General features: G+C 37.3%; 1 protein-coding gene and 1 pseudogene across 4 annotated transcripts in view; one reads left to right on the top strand and one right to left on the bottom strand.

The window, feature by feature from the left end:
- The window catches only part of GALNT13 (polypeptide N-acetylgalactosaminyltransferase 13), a 540,886-nt gene that overhangs the window by 50,818 nt on the left and 473,564 nt on the right, over nucleotides 1-16,504 (top strand). The gene's annotated exons all lie outside the window — the stretch shown is intronic.
- Nucleotides 3,204-16,291, bottom strand: LOC131490507 (60 kDa heat shock protein, mitochondrial-like; annotated as a pseudogene).

Raw genomic sequence — 16,504 nt, 5'->3', positions numbered from 1 at the left:
ATAAGCTTCCAAAAAGTAATTAAGTATTTTGAAGCACAGTTCCAATCTTATAAATTTGCTGGAAGTATTAACAATTATGATGACAAATAAAAACCTCTGTACAATGCTGAATAATGCAATAAACTATAATAATGATATTGTAAGTAATAAACTTCATTAGATGCTCACTGAAATCAAACAGAATTGCAAAGCGGAAACCTCATACAGTTCTATCCAAATCCCCCACCTGAGAACCAAAAAATAGAGCTGCCACACGGGCTGGTGAATGTTCTATTGGTCATGTTGCCAGGCAACCTCAGTCAGTACTGGAGACACCCAATTGAGCAGCAAAGACTCAGACTAGAAGGTATCTTGGAAACAGAAGGGTCCAGCTGAAGGAGAGGAAGGGAGGAGGGAGACAGAAAAATAAAGAGTGCCACTTGAACATTTATACATATTGGTCATGACCACAAACAATATTTTTCCTAGCAACATGCAGCTAGTTTAGAGTGAAATTCTTGGGGTTTCTACTTCCTTCACTGTGTTTTCCTCCCTTGCTGCGTCTACAGGTATGAGTGCAAAGGTTTGGTAAGATGCATCATCATTAAGTCATTTTCAGCACATTCAAGCCATGCTGACTAAAAGTTCATTGAGATTTGAATCAGACAGTATTATATCTGATTTGGTCATGCTTAAAACAATCTCACTTTTTTTTTTTAATTTTTTTTTTAATGTTTTTATTTTTGTGACAGAGAGAGACAGAGCATGAGCAGGGGAGGGGCAGAGAGAGAGGGAGACACAGAATCGGAAGCAGGCTCCAGGCTCTGAGCTGTCAGCACAGAGCCCGATGCGGGGCTCGAACCCACAGACTACGAGATCATGACCTGAGCTGAAGTCGGACGCTTAACCGACTGAGCCACCCAGGTGCCCCAAACAATCTCACTTTTAAATTGATATACTTTCTTTAAAAAAGATGGAAAATACAACATGAAATCCTCACCACCTGGAGTTAATCTTCTTCTTGGAAGGTAAAAGTAAAAAGGAAGAGCGAGGGAGGCGTGCCAAAGCCCTCTGGGAGGGCGTCAGAGGAGGTGCTGCCCACCAAGGAGATGGGGCAAAAATCTGGGATGATGACCTCAGCTGAGCCCTCCACTCTGAGATGCAACTTTCATGTATTTTTCTAGAAATTTGTCTTCCATTCTCCACAGTTCTCTTTTTTTAATTTTTAATTTTTTTTATTTTTTCAACGTTTTTTATTTATTTTTGGGACAGAGAGAGACAGAACATGAACGGGGGAGGGGCAGAGAGAGAGGGAGACACAGAATCGGAAGCAGGCTCCAGACTCCGAGCCATCAGCCCAGAGCCTGACGTGGGGCTCGAACTCACGGACCGCGAGATCGTGACCTGGCTGAAGTCGGACACTCAACTGACTGCGACACCCAGGCGCCCCAACAGTTCTCTTTTTTTAAGTTTATTTATTTTTGAGAGAGAGAGACAGAGTGCAAGTGGGGGAGGGTCAGAGAGAGAGGGAGACACAGAAGCAGAAGCAGGCTCCCGGCTCAGAGCTTTCAGCACAGAGCCCAACACGGGGCTGGAACTCACAAACCCTGAGATCGTGACCTGAACTGAAGTCAGACACTTAACCAACTGAGCCACCCAGGCTCCCCCATTCTCCTCAGTTTTATATAAAAGCTTTTCTACTTTACTATGCTCTACTCTCCTTTCTTCTTTCTTAACTGCCGACACACAGAGAAAACAGCCTCCGTGAGCCAGGAAGCTCCTGCTAATTTACCACTACCCACACATTCTTTCATTCTTCCCTTCTGATGCTTCTTCCTCTTTAAGCCAAAGCCTTCACGCATGTTCTGGATCTTGTACCTGTGTATGTTCTAAAAGCCCTGACTCAAAGAAGTATTTTCTTTCTTCTGCATCTTTAGCCTTCTTCCTCTCCCCTGATTTCCTGATTTCTTCCCATCGGCATTAGACATGTCAAAGGATCGTTCCCCTTATAAACAAACCTGCATCCGTGCACAAATCCTCCCTTTATTCCAAGTCCACCTTCACCTACCCGGGAACTCTTGTCTCTACTCATAGCTAGACGCTTCCCAGAATATGTATATTCTCAGTCTTAAAGCTGCATCCTCCACTCACCCCAGAACATACTGGGCACTTGCTTTCTCTGTTTGTCTGAAATTGTTCTTTCTAAGGCCACAAAAATTAGTTCTGGGGCTGTCTAGAGAACATATGTTTTTGATCTCTTGGCATAACTGTACCATTGATCACTTCCTGTCTTTTAAAACATTCTTTCTGTTGGAATTTACAATGTTGTGTGCTCCTGTTTTTGTTTTTGTTTTTCTTTCTTCCCTGGATAGCCCTTGCCCATTCTTACCTGTGGGCTTACCTTTCTTTTAAATTGGTACTCTATAAGGTTCTTTGTGGCACCCTCTTTTTTCTTCCCCTCACACTCACACTCTCACTGAACACATTTGTCCAACTTCCATGGCTTTAGTTAACGCTGGTTTGCTGACTCCCCCAGCTTTCCCTCTCCTGAAATTCGTTTCTTATACTCACCTGCCTTGGCGGCTCCACCTGTGTGTCCCGCAGGAGCCTTTGGATCATCAGTCTACTAGCAAATTTATGCATACTCCTATTTTTTTATACTAAACTTAATTTTTCAAAGTATAAAAAAGTGATGAAATGCATAAAGAACAAAATAAAAATAAAATCAGTACTCTCTTTTAAAACTTTAAATATTTTTTTTACAGAAAAGTTGTCACATAATTGGATATTTCTCTACTTTGTACACAATTATTCTTACTCTCTACAGAAAGGCTGTTTCTTAACTTTTCATCTGGTGATGAGGTGATGGCAAACATCAAAATCCTGCTTTTAACAGAATGGTAGTAAAAATGCCTCAGTGATTTAAGTTGAAAGCGGTGCATTGGTACATAGCTCTGACACTCGGTTATCGGGAATGTACAAATGTCTTTTTATTCAAAAATATAAAATAAATTATCCAGAAGCATAGACAATGACTGCGGTAAAGCATTACATTGTTGTCAACTGAAACCAGTAACTGATGGTTATAGTGATTTTCTTAAATAACAGCGAGCCTTTTCTCCGGTCATTTCCTTCATCTGACTTTTCTGAAGTTATTGTTGAGGACCTCTGCCTTGAGTGCCCTCTCACAGTTCATTCATAATGGTAAAGCACTATTCTAGGAATTAGAACATGCCACCTCCCACATCACCTCCCCTTCCACCCATTCTGCCCATTCCAGGGTCCTTCTCTTTAGGAATTCCAGTGACCACAACTTCCGCTGTAGTTAACTGAGAGGCCACCGCAGCAGCCTTCAGTAAAGTAGTTTTAACAACCGTAGTTGGATCAGCGATTCCTTTTTCAACCATATTCACAAAATCTCCTTGCATAGCATTATAACCAACTTCTGAGGAACTTTTGCATAGTTTTCGCAACTATCAATGGTCCTTCAACACCTGCATTTTCAGAAATGGTCGTTGCGGGAATTTTGAGTATTCTCTTAATAATGTCTGTACCAATTTTCTGATCTTCGTTAGCTGGAGTTATGGAATCCAAGGCTGGAATGCACTGAAGCAGGACACAACCCTCTCCCAGAACAGTGCCTTCTTCAACAGCAGCTCGTGTAGCATTGGGGGCATCTGTAATTCCTTCTTTCCACTCACTTCAACAACATTTGTCTCACCAACCTTCAGCACACCTGCTCCATCTGAGAGTTTTGTCAGATATTCACTCAGTTCTTCCTTTTCATATTCACTAGTTGTGCTATCTAACTGCTCAGTGATTTCTTGAATACATTTTTTATTGTGAGCCTTGTCATCTTTCGTCATGATGACCTCTCCTAATTTTCCTAAGTTGTGAGGATGAACATCTTTGAGATTTAGAGGCAATCCTTCTTCTCCCAACACTGCACCATCAGTAGCAACAGCCACATCTTTAAGCTGGTTCTTTCCATTGTCACCGAAACCTGAAACTTTGACTTGCTACAACCTGAAGACCAACTTTTAGCTTATTCAAAACCAGCATACTCAGAGCTTCTCCATTAACATCTTCAGCATTTTATGACCAAAGGCTTATGATGAGCGTTGGCAATTTCAAGAGCAGGTACGATGGACTGAACATTGGAAATTTTCTTTTTGCTCAATACAACATAGGCATCTTAGAATTTACATTTCTGACCTTTTTATGTACTAACAAAGTTTAGAGAAATATAACGTCAATCAAACTTCATGCCTTCAGTAATTTCTAATTCATCCTTTAGTGTTTTTCCATCCGTTACTATAATGACACCCTTTCTTCCAAACCTTTTCATTGCATCAGAAATGATGTTGCCAATTCCTTTGTCTCCATTTACAGAAATCATAGCAATCTGAGCAATTTCTTCAGGGGTATTCACGGATTTAGACTGCTTCTTAGTTTAGCAATTACAGCATTAACAGCTGACATGACACCTCTCCTGATTTCCATAGGATTAGCACCTTTGCTAATCTTCTCGAAGACTTCTTTGGCAATAGAGCGTGCCAGGACACTGGCAGCAGTAGTGCCACCTCCAGCCTCTTCAATTGTGTTATTGGCAAAATCCTGAACAAATTTAGCACCAGTATTTTTATATTTACCTTTTAAGTCAATGGACTTTGCAACAATCACACCATCTTTTTTTTACTCTGGGATTTCCCCAACTCTGTTCAGTAATCACTGTTCTTCCCTTTGGCCCCACAGCAATGGCTACAACATCTGGTAAAAGGTCTACACCTTGAAGCATTAAGGCTTGGGCATTCACACCAAATTTTACGTCTTTGGCATAGGCCTGAGTGAGATGAGGAGCCAGTGTTGTGGACACTGGCCTCATTTGGTGAAGGACTGTAATGGAAGCAGTTCTGCGGGGCAACAGCAAAGCCCGTGGGCCGTGAGGCAGGCCACTGGAAGTGAGTCAAGGCACCAATACTCTTAACAGTGGCGTTGGCCCCAGAAATCTTAATCTTGAACAGGTCTTTGATTTTATCTGGAATTGCTGTATTATAAGCTCAGTGAAGTAAGTTGTCCCGCATCTAGCAAAGGGCTGGAAGCATATAGGTACTTCAATTTGCCAAATGAGAGAAATAAATAGCTTCTATTTGAATAAATCTTAAATGCTTCTCTCTTTTTGAGTTGTATTAACAAATTATTTTGTTCATAATATTGATCACAATAATAGTGATAGCTAACATGTACTGATTAGTTACTGTGTCCCATTTTCTCTGATTCTCATTCTATGTACGTAACTTTACCATGCCCTTACAAGCAGGTATTGTTCTTATTGCCATTTTGTAAACCTGGGAACAACTGGGGTTAGTCTGGGCAAATTAATCTCTGCAGTATCTGCAAATGAAACGGTGGTGGAGGTGAGGACTTAAATCAAAGTCTGTGTAATACTCCTAACCATACTATATTGTGATGAAGTTTAGAGAAAAAGAAATGAAACAAAACACTCCAACGCTTTATGTATTTCTGTCTCTTTGGTACCAATATTTATTGTTGTGATACCTGTGCTGTTATTTCAGCATCTCAGTACTCACACTTGATTGGCCCATGACTATAAACACAGTCTTTCTTAGGTGTTAAAATTACCATTTTGGTTTGGTTTGAAATGAAGAAGGAACTGAGAATATACAGTCAGGCCTGGAATAAGAGAAAAGGAGTTTCTGTAAAATGGCAAGTGGAGATGATGGGAGAACTTTGGGATAGCCAGGGGAGATGGTGTCATCTCCACAGAAGAGGAAGACAAGAACTGGAAAGTTGGGGAAAGAATGGAAGAAACATCTGATGATATATCCCGCAGAGCCGATTTCAAATTGAAGTGAAAATTCCTGGTTAGGTGATTTTTATAAGTTAAAAAAAAAAAAAAAAGGAGGAGACTATGGAGAGGAAATGAGATGAGTGAAAAATGAATCTAAAAATATGGTGAAGAGAAATAAGATTTAAATATGATCAAAGAGAAATATAATTGAATAAAATGAGAAGAGTGGGAATAACCAGGAATTAAAAATGGCGTAAAGAAAAAGATCCAATACATCAGTAATAGGCTTCATTGATTCAGATTGCTGCCTTTGTAGGTATCTGCCAGAAATGTGGAGCAAAAAGAAAAATAAAATGTTGATTACTGTTCTGCGCTGGGGTGGAGCTCTGAATGAATGTGGGACATCTGAGCATGTTTATACTGATTGCATTTTTTTTTTTTTTTGCAGCAGAGGAATCATACTAGCATTTTCTTTCTCAGTTTGAACAATGTTTCATTCCGCAGAAATTAATAGATAAGACATGTCGTAATGGAACACACTCACTGATTTGTTTGGATGTCAATCAGTGGTTAGAATGTATTTACTAGGATTATCAAAATCAAAAGAAAACATTATAACCATCCAGCCACATAAAGTATAATCTTCCTGTGGGCGAACCAGATGTTATTGATATTGAAGCATTATACTTTTGCTATTTGAGCTATAAAACTATAAAACCTTTGCAGAAAATTTATGAACTATTTGCTTTTAGAATTTGAACTTTGACTCACAAATAAACTGTAACAAGAAAAAATGTCCATTAATAACTCATTGTTTCTCACTGCAATATTGTAAACTACAAAAATCTTATTTCTAGAAAAGATATCTAACAATTGAGGCAAAATTAAGTAGGGTGGTAATCATTTCTCTCCTGCCCCCCACTGTTCTCCAGCCTCCCACCATATTCCACATAGCTCATTTCTGGTAAATAATTCTGAAAGAAAAATTATTTCCAGAAGTTGATTTAATTGACAATGACTGGCACAAAGTGATAAATGGACATACAGTTTTTGGTGACCTAGAGACTTAGTATTATTTAATTATTGCATTAAAATGAGAATTAAGGTCATTTAAAATAGCATTTTTAGATTAGACATTTAAAAACAGACCATAGGATAGATTATATTTGTTGTACAGTACATCTTTTACATTTTTTTTGGTCTCAGTGGAAACAAATAATATGGGTGCTTGCTTTTAACAGGGAGTTTTCGCTCATGGTAATTTGCTTTTTGAATCTAATCATTCTGTCATTAACTCAATAATGATTTTTTTCAGATTACAGGATACTATTGATGGAGACCACATTTTTCTGTAGCAGCAATCACTGTAGTTCTCAGGCACTTTATTTAGCATGCCATTTTAATCTAAATCATATAGAAGGGAAGAGCCTTTTGGGGCTCAAGTAGGTATGTCTTTAATATATTAAAGTTTCCTTGCATGAGCAACATAAAATTCATTCATGTTGTTTCTTCTTAGTTGAATTTGAGGAAATATAGGTTGCAACAGTGAGAGTGATTAGAAGTGAGTAGTCTTCTTCAGGAAACCATCAAAATCCTCAGAGGAGGACACAGGCAGCAACCTCTCTGACCTTGGCTGCAGCAACTTCTTCCTAGGCACATCTTTAGAGGCAAGGGAAACAAAAGCAAAAATGAACTATTGGGACCTCATCAAGATAAAGAGCTTCTGCACAGTGAAGCAAACAATCAACAAAACTGAAAGGTAGCCTATGGAATGGGAGAAGACATTTGCAAATGACATATCTGATAAAGGGTTAGTATCCACAATCTATAAAGAATTTCTCTAACTCAACACCCCCAAAACAAAGAATCCAGTTATAAAAAGGGCAGAGGACATGTGTAGACACTTTTCTAAAGAAGACATACACATGGCTGACAGACATATGAAAAGATGCTCAATATCACTCGTCATCAGGGAACTAAAAATCAAAACCACGATGAGATACCACCTCATTCCTATCAGAATGGCTAAAATTAACAACACAGGAAACAGAAGGTGTTGGTGGGATGCGGAGAAACCCTCTTGCACTGGTGTCGGGAATGCAAACTGGTGCAACCACTCTGGACAATAGTATGGAGTTTCCTCAGAAAGTTAAAAATAGCACTACCCTACAATGCAATGATATTACTACTAGGTATTTTCCCAAAGAATACAAAAATACAGATTTGAAAGGATACATGCACCCCAATGTTTACAGCAACACTGTCAACAGTAGGCAAACTATGGAAAGAGCCCAAATGTCCTTCAACTGATGAATTGATAAAGAATGTGTGGTATATGTACACATTGGAATATTAGCCATCACAAAGAATGAAATCTTACCATTTCCAATGATGTGGTTGTAGAGTGTATTATGCTAGGTGAAATAAGTCATAGAAAGGGAAATACCATTTGATTTCACTCAAATGTGGAATTTAAGAAACAAAACAGATGAACATATGGGATGGAGAAAAAGAGAGGGAAACAAACCATGAAAGGCTCTGTAAGATAGAAAACATACTGAAGGTTGATGGAGGGATGTGGGTGGGAAATGGGCTAGATGGCTGATGGGTACTAAGGAGGGCACTTATTATGATGAGCACTGGGTATTGTACATAAGTGATTGACCACTGAATTCTACTCCTGAAACCAATATTCCACTGTATGTTAATTAACTGGAATTTAAATAAAAATTTAAAAAGAAAAAAAAAAAAGAAATGAGTAGTCTTCCCCAATTTCAATCATTGCTTTTAAATACTGGTCCTGATGGTTTTGGGAAGGTATTTATTTGGAATAAAAACCACAAATGCAACCAAAAAAAGATAGTTCCTGAGTCCTGCATGAGACTCAGGTTTGGAAAGTTAGCTAGTTTCTTGAAAGGAATGTAGAGTTTTAATAGAATTTTATGTGGGGGTTAACTTTTATCTTTCCAAAGTCACATAGATTCTGTAACAGTAGACAGTTTTGGAAACAAAAAAGAGAAATCTGGAAACAGAATGCTTAAATCAGCCTTAATTTTAATAGGGAGTTCTGCCCTCCTTTTCCTTCTCACTTACTGTCTTTTGTGAAATTCTTTTGACAGTTCTTTGGGTCTGTTCTCTCTATGTGTTACATTTCATCATAGCTCCGTGTGTGCTCATACACTCACGTATACATAGGCACAAATATCACATCACTAAGAATTTTATACTTTATCACTATTACATGGTAATTTTCTTACTTTCAGGCAAAACATATTTTGCCATCATTCAGAATATATACTATTTCTGGATAATTTGAAAATTAGTAAAAATAATGGGAGGAATGAAAAAATCCACACATTCGCCTCTGTTCTTTCTAGTACTTTTATAAGAAAAAGGTAAAAAAAAATAGTTGTGATTATAGTCTATAAACAAGTGTGTATGTTAAATTGTTGAATTTTACAAGTATCATATAAGCTTTTTTCATGTTATTACAAAATTGCATAAGTTTCTAACAGCAGCATAATATTCTGTCAATTAGTTACGTATCTATTTTGAACTCCTTTTAATAAACAATGATGTGATACCATCTCCCTGTATAAAGCGTCTTCTGTCTTATAGGGCTTTTAAAGAGAGTTTTCCAGTAGAGAAATTATTGGTTCAAAGTATATGATTATTTTTAAGAAAATAGGTAATAGAGTTATACTTATTTCTAATAAACCACATTTTTCCCAAGAAGTTTCTATCATTTTACATTACCCACAAAGTAAAAAAGGACCCACTTCATCCCACCTTTGCTAATATATAATTTTGTCAAAACCAGTATTCACTTTTTATGTACAGTTCTCCAGTTAGCACAATCCTTAATTGAATTAATAGGTAGTTTTCCCTGAAGACAAGGAAAATATTGCTTTGTTTTTGGTCTGCTTGTTCATTTGCTTGTACATTAATGATAATCTCTGCTCAACTTTTGTATCTTGAAAAAAGTTATATCTTTCCCTTTCTCATGTGTTTTTGGGAAATTTCCCTAATTTATAATACTTCTATGTTTTCTGTTATTGGATTATATACTCCATTATATTAGATTCCTTTATATTGATTAACAAGTTACTCTCTTCAGCGATTTGATAAGACAAGATTGCTTTGCTGATACGAATACGAATTTTCATTCTTTGGGTATCTACTAATTTTACTTTACTGTTAATTAATTGGAGACTAATTAATCAATATTCTGATTTTTAATTCTTTATTTATGTCTTCCCTCTAATTGCCTGTCTTTTAAAGCCCTTAATTTATGATTAATAACTTTGCCAGGAAGGTTGCAGGAAATAAACAAAACATAAACTGAAGTTGCAAATCAATGTAATAACTAAGTATATGGTAGCTTTATTACAGTGGACTTTTTTTTTTCCCCTTGGAGTGGAGGACTGAATATTTTACCTGTTATTTTTGGAAAGAGTGGGCATTTCTTTCACATATCAATTATGTTTAAAAATTCACTATATTAAAATATTCAAGCAGGCAAATAAAATTTTATTTACATTTATGCAGCTCTAAGGTAAAATTTCAGAAAGCTCTAACCAATTTTCTAGAGTTTTCTGTGATCAAATCTCTTTTCCTTTGTGCTGCTAGGGTCCTTTTGTGCCCTAGAGTTCTGGGCTTTTCTTTGACTCCCCCCCACCCCCCCTTTTATTTTGTATCCCACTAATTGCCAGCTGGAGCAGAGTGATTCTGATATAAATTTAAAGATAATTTAATATTATTTTTCATTATATTCTACAAATAAATGCCTCTGTTTTGGAAAGAAAGCCTAGAGAAGAAATAGCCTCTGTATGCTCCCCATTTCAAATTACGGAATACTTGTAATTCATTTCTTACACCTTTGGTTATGAAGAATTGAAAAGCCTTAAGGCCAGCTAGGAAGCTGAGGTTAAGGTTTTCTAATGGTTTGATATCTCAGTGGAAACATTTATTTTCTTTTTAATCATGTGATTTATGGCAGAAGATGGCCAGCTCACTGGCAGATGTCTGCTGGGAACTGTCTAAATGCTCTACTGTTGTCTTAAATCTCTAGGTTTTATATCCAGTTGAACATTTTGGATTTCTGTTTTCCCTCTTGGTAACTATTAATGAACAAGGTTAAACTACTGGTATGCCATTTTATAAGATGAATACTGAGCTGTCATTAAATACCTGAAACAAATAAATGATGAACAATTTTTAGGTTGATGAATACACTTTTTAAAACTATTGAATTTCATTATCTTTTTGAAGGTCATATATACTTTTTACAAGCTTTCTTTATGAAGACTTAATTTCATTATGTTTTAATGATAATCTATTGCTTGTAAAGTCTCATTACATATATTTTAGGCTTTGACATTTGTAACATTTTCATAAAATGTATATTCCTATACTCAACCATGACTAAAAAGACCAGTGTGTTAACAGACAGTCTTAACAAGTGGCATCTGCCTTATAAATATTCTATATAGAGTTTCACTCTTCTTTCAATCTCTCTATGCTCAATAATTCCATTTTTTTTTGCTGCATTGTCTCACATTAATAATTGCATATAATAACTACATTAAAAAGAGTTTCACATATTGGAATCATTCCTAATGTTTCACATATCTCCGTTCTTATCTCTACTCCAATAGTCTTCTGTGACTCCCCTACTGGGTCCCAAACCAGAAGTCAGGGCTTATGTCTTTCTATATCTTTTATGTTTCATGCCAAGCACATTGATGGCATCTGTGTAGGCACTCAATTGTAACTGTAGGATAAGTTAAAGAAATACTTAAATTTTTCTAACTAGGTTAATAGTTTTATGCTGAAAGTAATACATGCTTATATTAAAATTCAAACCTATGAAAGACTATAAATCAGTTCCACTCTTGAGAAATTATCAAGGTTTAGGTGACAAATGAAATAGCAGTCAGACTGCCAGCCACAAGAGCTGGTTCACTCGAGCAGGCCATGTGATTATTTTGCCAGGCTCTGAGGCTGGATTGAGGTGACAGGGAGAACGTGAACTGTCCCCACCCCTTTCCTCCATCTCTTGGAATGCAATCTGTTTTCTCCCCAGGTGTCAAGGTTGTTAATCTCCCTTGAAAGCCATGAAATTTGTTGTGTCTTAGCTCAATAAATATAGCTGCATCTCTGTTTTCAATTATCTCCTACTCTGATCCAGACCTTTCATATGGAAGAGGTAAATGTAAAAAGGAAGAAGATCTTTTTACAAAATTACAGATTCCCTTCATGTTGGCTCACATGCGCCACCGTAGGGGCATTCAGTTAGCAGCAGGCACAACCAAGAGCTTCTTGCCCTATGCTCTGGCACCATGTTGATCAAGAGGAAGATGACCCAGAATTAAATTTGAATACTCTAGTCCCCTTTTGTCTGGGCTGTTACTTAAAGGTATACTAGTCAGGCTGGCTTGGGGTTCTTACTACGGCCAAAAAAAAAAAAATGTGCTATGGACTGGGTGAAATCCCATATTTTCAGAATGGTTTTACGGAATTTCCTACCTCTTTCATTAGTAGGTGGTCAATAAAAGACCCCTTTTTGGGGAAAGGCCAAATTTAGTGAGCCAACTGCCTTGCTCAGGTGGGTGGACCGGGAGTTGATTAGAAGGTTGGTTAGGTATCTTTTCTTCGGTCATTTTTTGAGGATGTCATTCCAACAGTCAGCAAAAAACTTTGAATGGTAGGAAGTATAGAAAACCCATCTGATACCATGATTATCATTCCATTTTTGGGTGGCCTTTGTGACAAAAGACATACCATTGTCAGACTGCAAATGGCCTGAAAATAAGAAAACATGACCCACTTTAGTTTTGTGGGCCACAGTGGTGTGGCCATAGGTGGCTGAATGGACTAAGACAGCAACACTGTAACCTGAGACCAGGTAGGGCTGTGACTTGGGTAGGTTGGTAACTTAGGTGTCTGTACCAAACACCGCCGTATTCAAACAGAGCTGTTCAGAATAGATAACTCTACATAGACAGAAATTAGATTAGTGGTTACCTAGGGCTAGAGTCCATGAGAACATTAGGAGATTATAGCAAAGGGGAACTGTTTGCTTTTGGGGTAACAGAAGTGTTCTAAAATTGTGCATAGCTCTGTGACTGTACTACAAGCCATTGCATTGTACACTTTAAATTAGTGAATTATATTGTCTATACGCTCTATCTCAATAAAGTTGAATTTTTAAAAGGGAGTTAGGAGTGGTGGCTTGGTGGCAACAGGGGAATTGGTAAGAAGTGAGTCAAATCTGAAAGCAGAGCCAATGGAATTTGCTGCATGATCAAATAAGAAATTAAAAAAAAGAAAAGAGAGAGAGTTCCACGGGAAACAAGTGTTGTCAAGGATTTGGAGAAAAGGGAACCCTCTTATACTGTTGGTGGGATTGCAAACTGGTGCAGCCACTCTGGAAAGCAGTATGGTGGTTCCTCAAAAAGTTAAAAATAGTACTACCCTACAATCCAGCAATTACTCTACTAGGTATTTACCCAAAGGATACAAAAATACTAATTTGAAGGGATACATTCACCTCAATGTTTGTATTATCAACATTAGCCAAGTTATGGAAAGAGCGATGATTGGGTAAAAAGTTGTGGTATGTGTACAAATCTTGCCATTTGTAATGATGTGGATGGAGCTACAGAGTATTATGCTAAGCAAAATAAATCAGAGAAAGACAAATAGTGTATGATTTCATTCATATGTGGAATTTAAGAAAGAAAACAAATGAACATAAGGGGAAATAAAAGAGGCAAACCAAGAAGCAGACTTTTAACTATGGAGAACAAACTGATGGTTACAGAAGGGGACATGGGCAGGGGATGGGTTAAACAGGTGATGGATGTTAAGGCGGGCACTTGTGATCAGCACTGGGTATTGTATGCAAGTGATGAATCATTAAATTCTACACCTGGACATAAAGAAGATTTACAAAAAAGAGCACAAGGTTTTTGACCATGCTATGTCAAATGCTGCTTAAGAGTTACGTAAAATGGTGCTTGAGGATTGACCATTGGATTTGACCATTACACTGACTGTATCAGATAAGGTTTCCATATAGTTGCAGGGGCTAAAGCCTTTTAGGTTTAAGAGAGAATAGGAGGTTAGGGATATGGGGTGTATAGACAGTGATTATACATAATTCTTTCCAGAAGTTTTGCTTCAAAGGTAAGCAGGGTGCTGGAAGAATCACTGAAGAGGGATGTGGGGTCAAATTAGTTTAAGAGTATTATTCATGTAGCATCTTCGTATTGGTAACGTTGACTTATTAAAGAAGAAAAAACGATGCAGAAGAGACAAGTGCAATCAGTGAAACGCTATGTGAGAGCAGAGGGTGTTGCCCTCCTAAAAGGACAGTCATCTGTTCTAGCCCTGGGACTTGCAGATTTAGGGTTGGCAGTAAATGGGAACAAGAAAATTTATAAATTCAACATGGCAGTAGGCAAAATACCCTTCTTATTGTTTATATCTTCTCTGCTAAGTGTAGAAGTGTAATGATAAGCTAAGAGGAAAAAGTGCGGAGATGGCCGTCTGAGGAAGGCAAGCAAGGTGGAGATTGATTTGAGTAGGAACTGTTGCAGGATTGCAGCAAAGCACAGAGAGTCTACTTGTAGTGTGACGTGAGTTTATAGAGTTAAAATGAGAACAGGCAGCATATTCTGAGGAGGTTCTTTCTGGTGATGTTCGTCTATTTGCATGTTAGGAGTGGAATAGGGAAGAGTTGGATTTTTAACCTGGGTATTATTGATAAGGCTGCCATAACAAAGTATCACTGATTGGGTTGCTTACACACAGCAATTTATTCTGTCACAGATTGTAGAAGTCCAAAATCAGTGTGTTAGCAGATCTGATTTCATTCTGAGGTCTTTCTCTGTGGCATATAGGTGGCTGCCTTCTCTGTCTTCACATGGCCTTTCCTCTGTGTCCTAATCGCCTCTTCTTGTAAGGATGATTTGGATTAGGGACAATGCATATGACCTCATTTTACCTTAATTACCTTTTAAAAGACTGTATTTCCAAATACAGTCACATTCTAAAATCTTGGAGATTAGGACTTCACATACAAATTCTGGCTTGGCAAAATTCAGCCCATAACAACCAGTGCTGGAGTTTTAAAAACGTAAAAATATTTGAGGGAGAATGGGGGTATATAAGAGATATGAATTATTGTTCTCATATAACTTACTATTTAACAAGGAGGGACAGACAATAAACAAGTTTAAAAACTAATTTTTTTATATATGTTTGGGGGTAAGAGGTACAAAGGAGAAAGATTAAATGAGTTAAGAAATCCAGAGTGACTAAGTTGTGTGTATTATTTTTAATGGGTTGATAGGAAAGCTCACCAAGATTTGACATTTGAGCAGGGGGAAGTAAGATCTGAAGGAAATAAGAGCAGGCAGCCATAACCAACCACATCAGTGAACAGAGAAAATAGCATATGCATATGCCCAGAGGCAAGGTATTTGTAAGGAACAGCCTGAGACCCAAGTCACTACCATAGAGAAAACAATGGTAGGAAGGGGGTCAGAAAAGTATTAATCAGGGAATCAAATGATTGGTACATAAACATTTTGTTTTTGCCTTAAAAATATATATGTAATTTACACAGAATGAAATGCACAAATCTCAAGTGTATAGTTCAATGAGTTTTGACAATTGCAAAATCCTGTGTAATTCATCTCCATCAGAAACTCTTCTAAATATATTTTGGATTATTAAATTTAAAATATTGTAATTTGTAATACTCATAAATAGTAATATTAAATATATTTGTGATGTTCATCTTGTCCCCCGACACCCTGAATACACACAGAGTATACACTACTTCTGGAAAGGTGGGCAGAGAATTCTTACTCTTTTTCTCATTCTCTTGATGATTTCATGTTGATAATAATTTTACTGTTACTACTAATAATCGGTAATGTATATTGAGAACCTCCTAAGTTCCAGGCACTCTTATAAGAGTTTTGCATGTATTAATTAATTCAATACTCATCATAGGCTGTGAGGTAGCTATTATTGTTCATATTTTCTGAATAGAAAAACAGAGGCACAGAAGATTTAAATAACTTGAATTAAGCCATACAATTAGTGAGTGTTGGACTCAGATCCAACTCATGGCATTATAACTCTGCAATATATAATTTTAGATCTCATGCTAGGTTGCCTCCTAATAGTCAAATTTTATGTTATGAATATTCAAACTTTCCTTGGTTTAAATGCCAGTGAGGGCCTTTTGGTTTTGTTTTTTGTTTTTCTTTTTTTGCTTCTATTCCATTTTTCTCCCATAGGCATTCATTTAACATTATCTTTGCTTCTTTGTCTCATGGTATATCTTCCAGTGTGGTATGATTTTTAGAGTGGATCCTTTGTTTAAGCTATGGGTAGATCCCTCTAGGTCATTTTAATTTTTAACCTTCCTTCATACAAAGATCAGTCTTCCTGTCAATCATACCTGTGGCTAATGCAGCGCATTTTATTTTCAGTGCTTACACATTAGATTTATTAGTCTGTAAACCAGTTCTGCAAATTTGTCCAGTCATCAGCTCACAGAAGCTCCTGCATAGCTATTTAAAACATTTGAGGTACGTTGGTGCCTGAACCTTCTGGGAGCACTACCAGCAGTCTTACACTAGTTCCCAGGATGCTTTGGCAGCCTCACATATAGCCTCACAAAATAGAATGAAT

The sequence above is a fragment of the Neofelis nebulosa genome, chromosome 2, assembly GCF_028018385.1.
Source record: "Neofelis nebulosa isolate mNeoNeb1 chromosome 2, mNeoNeb1.pri, whole genome shotgun sequence".
Taxonomy (NCBI): domain Eukaryota; kingdom Metazoa; phylum Chordata; class Mammalia; order Carnivora; family Felidae; genus Neofelis; species Neofelis nebulosa.
The sequence above is the reverse complement of the archived record's forward strand: the minus strand, read 5'-3'. Positions and strand labels throughout refer to the sequence as shown.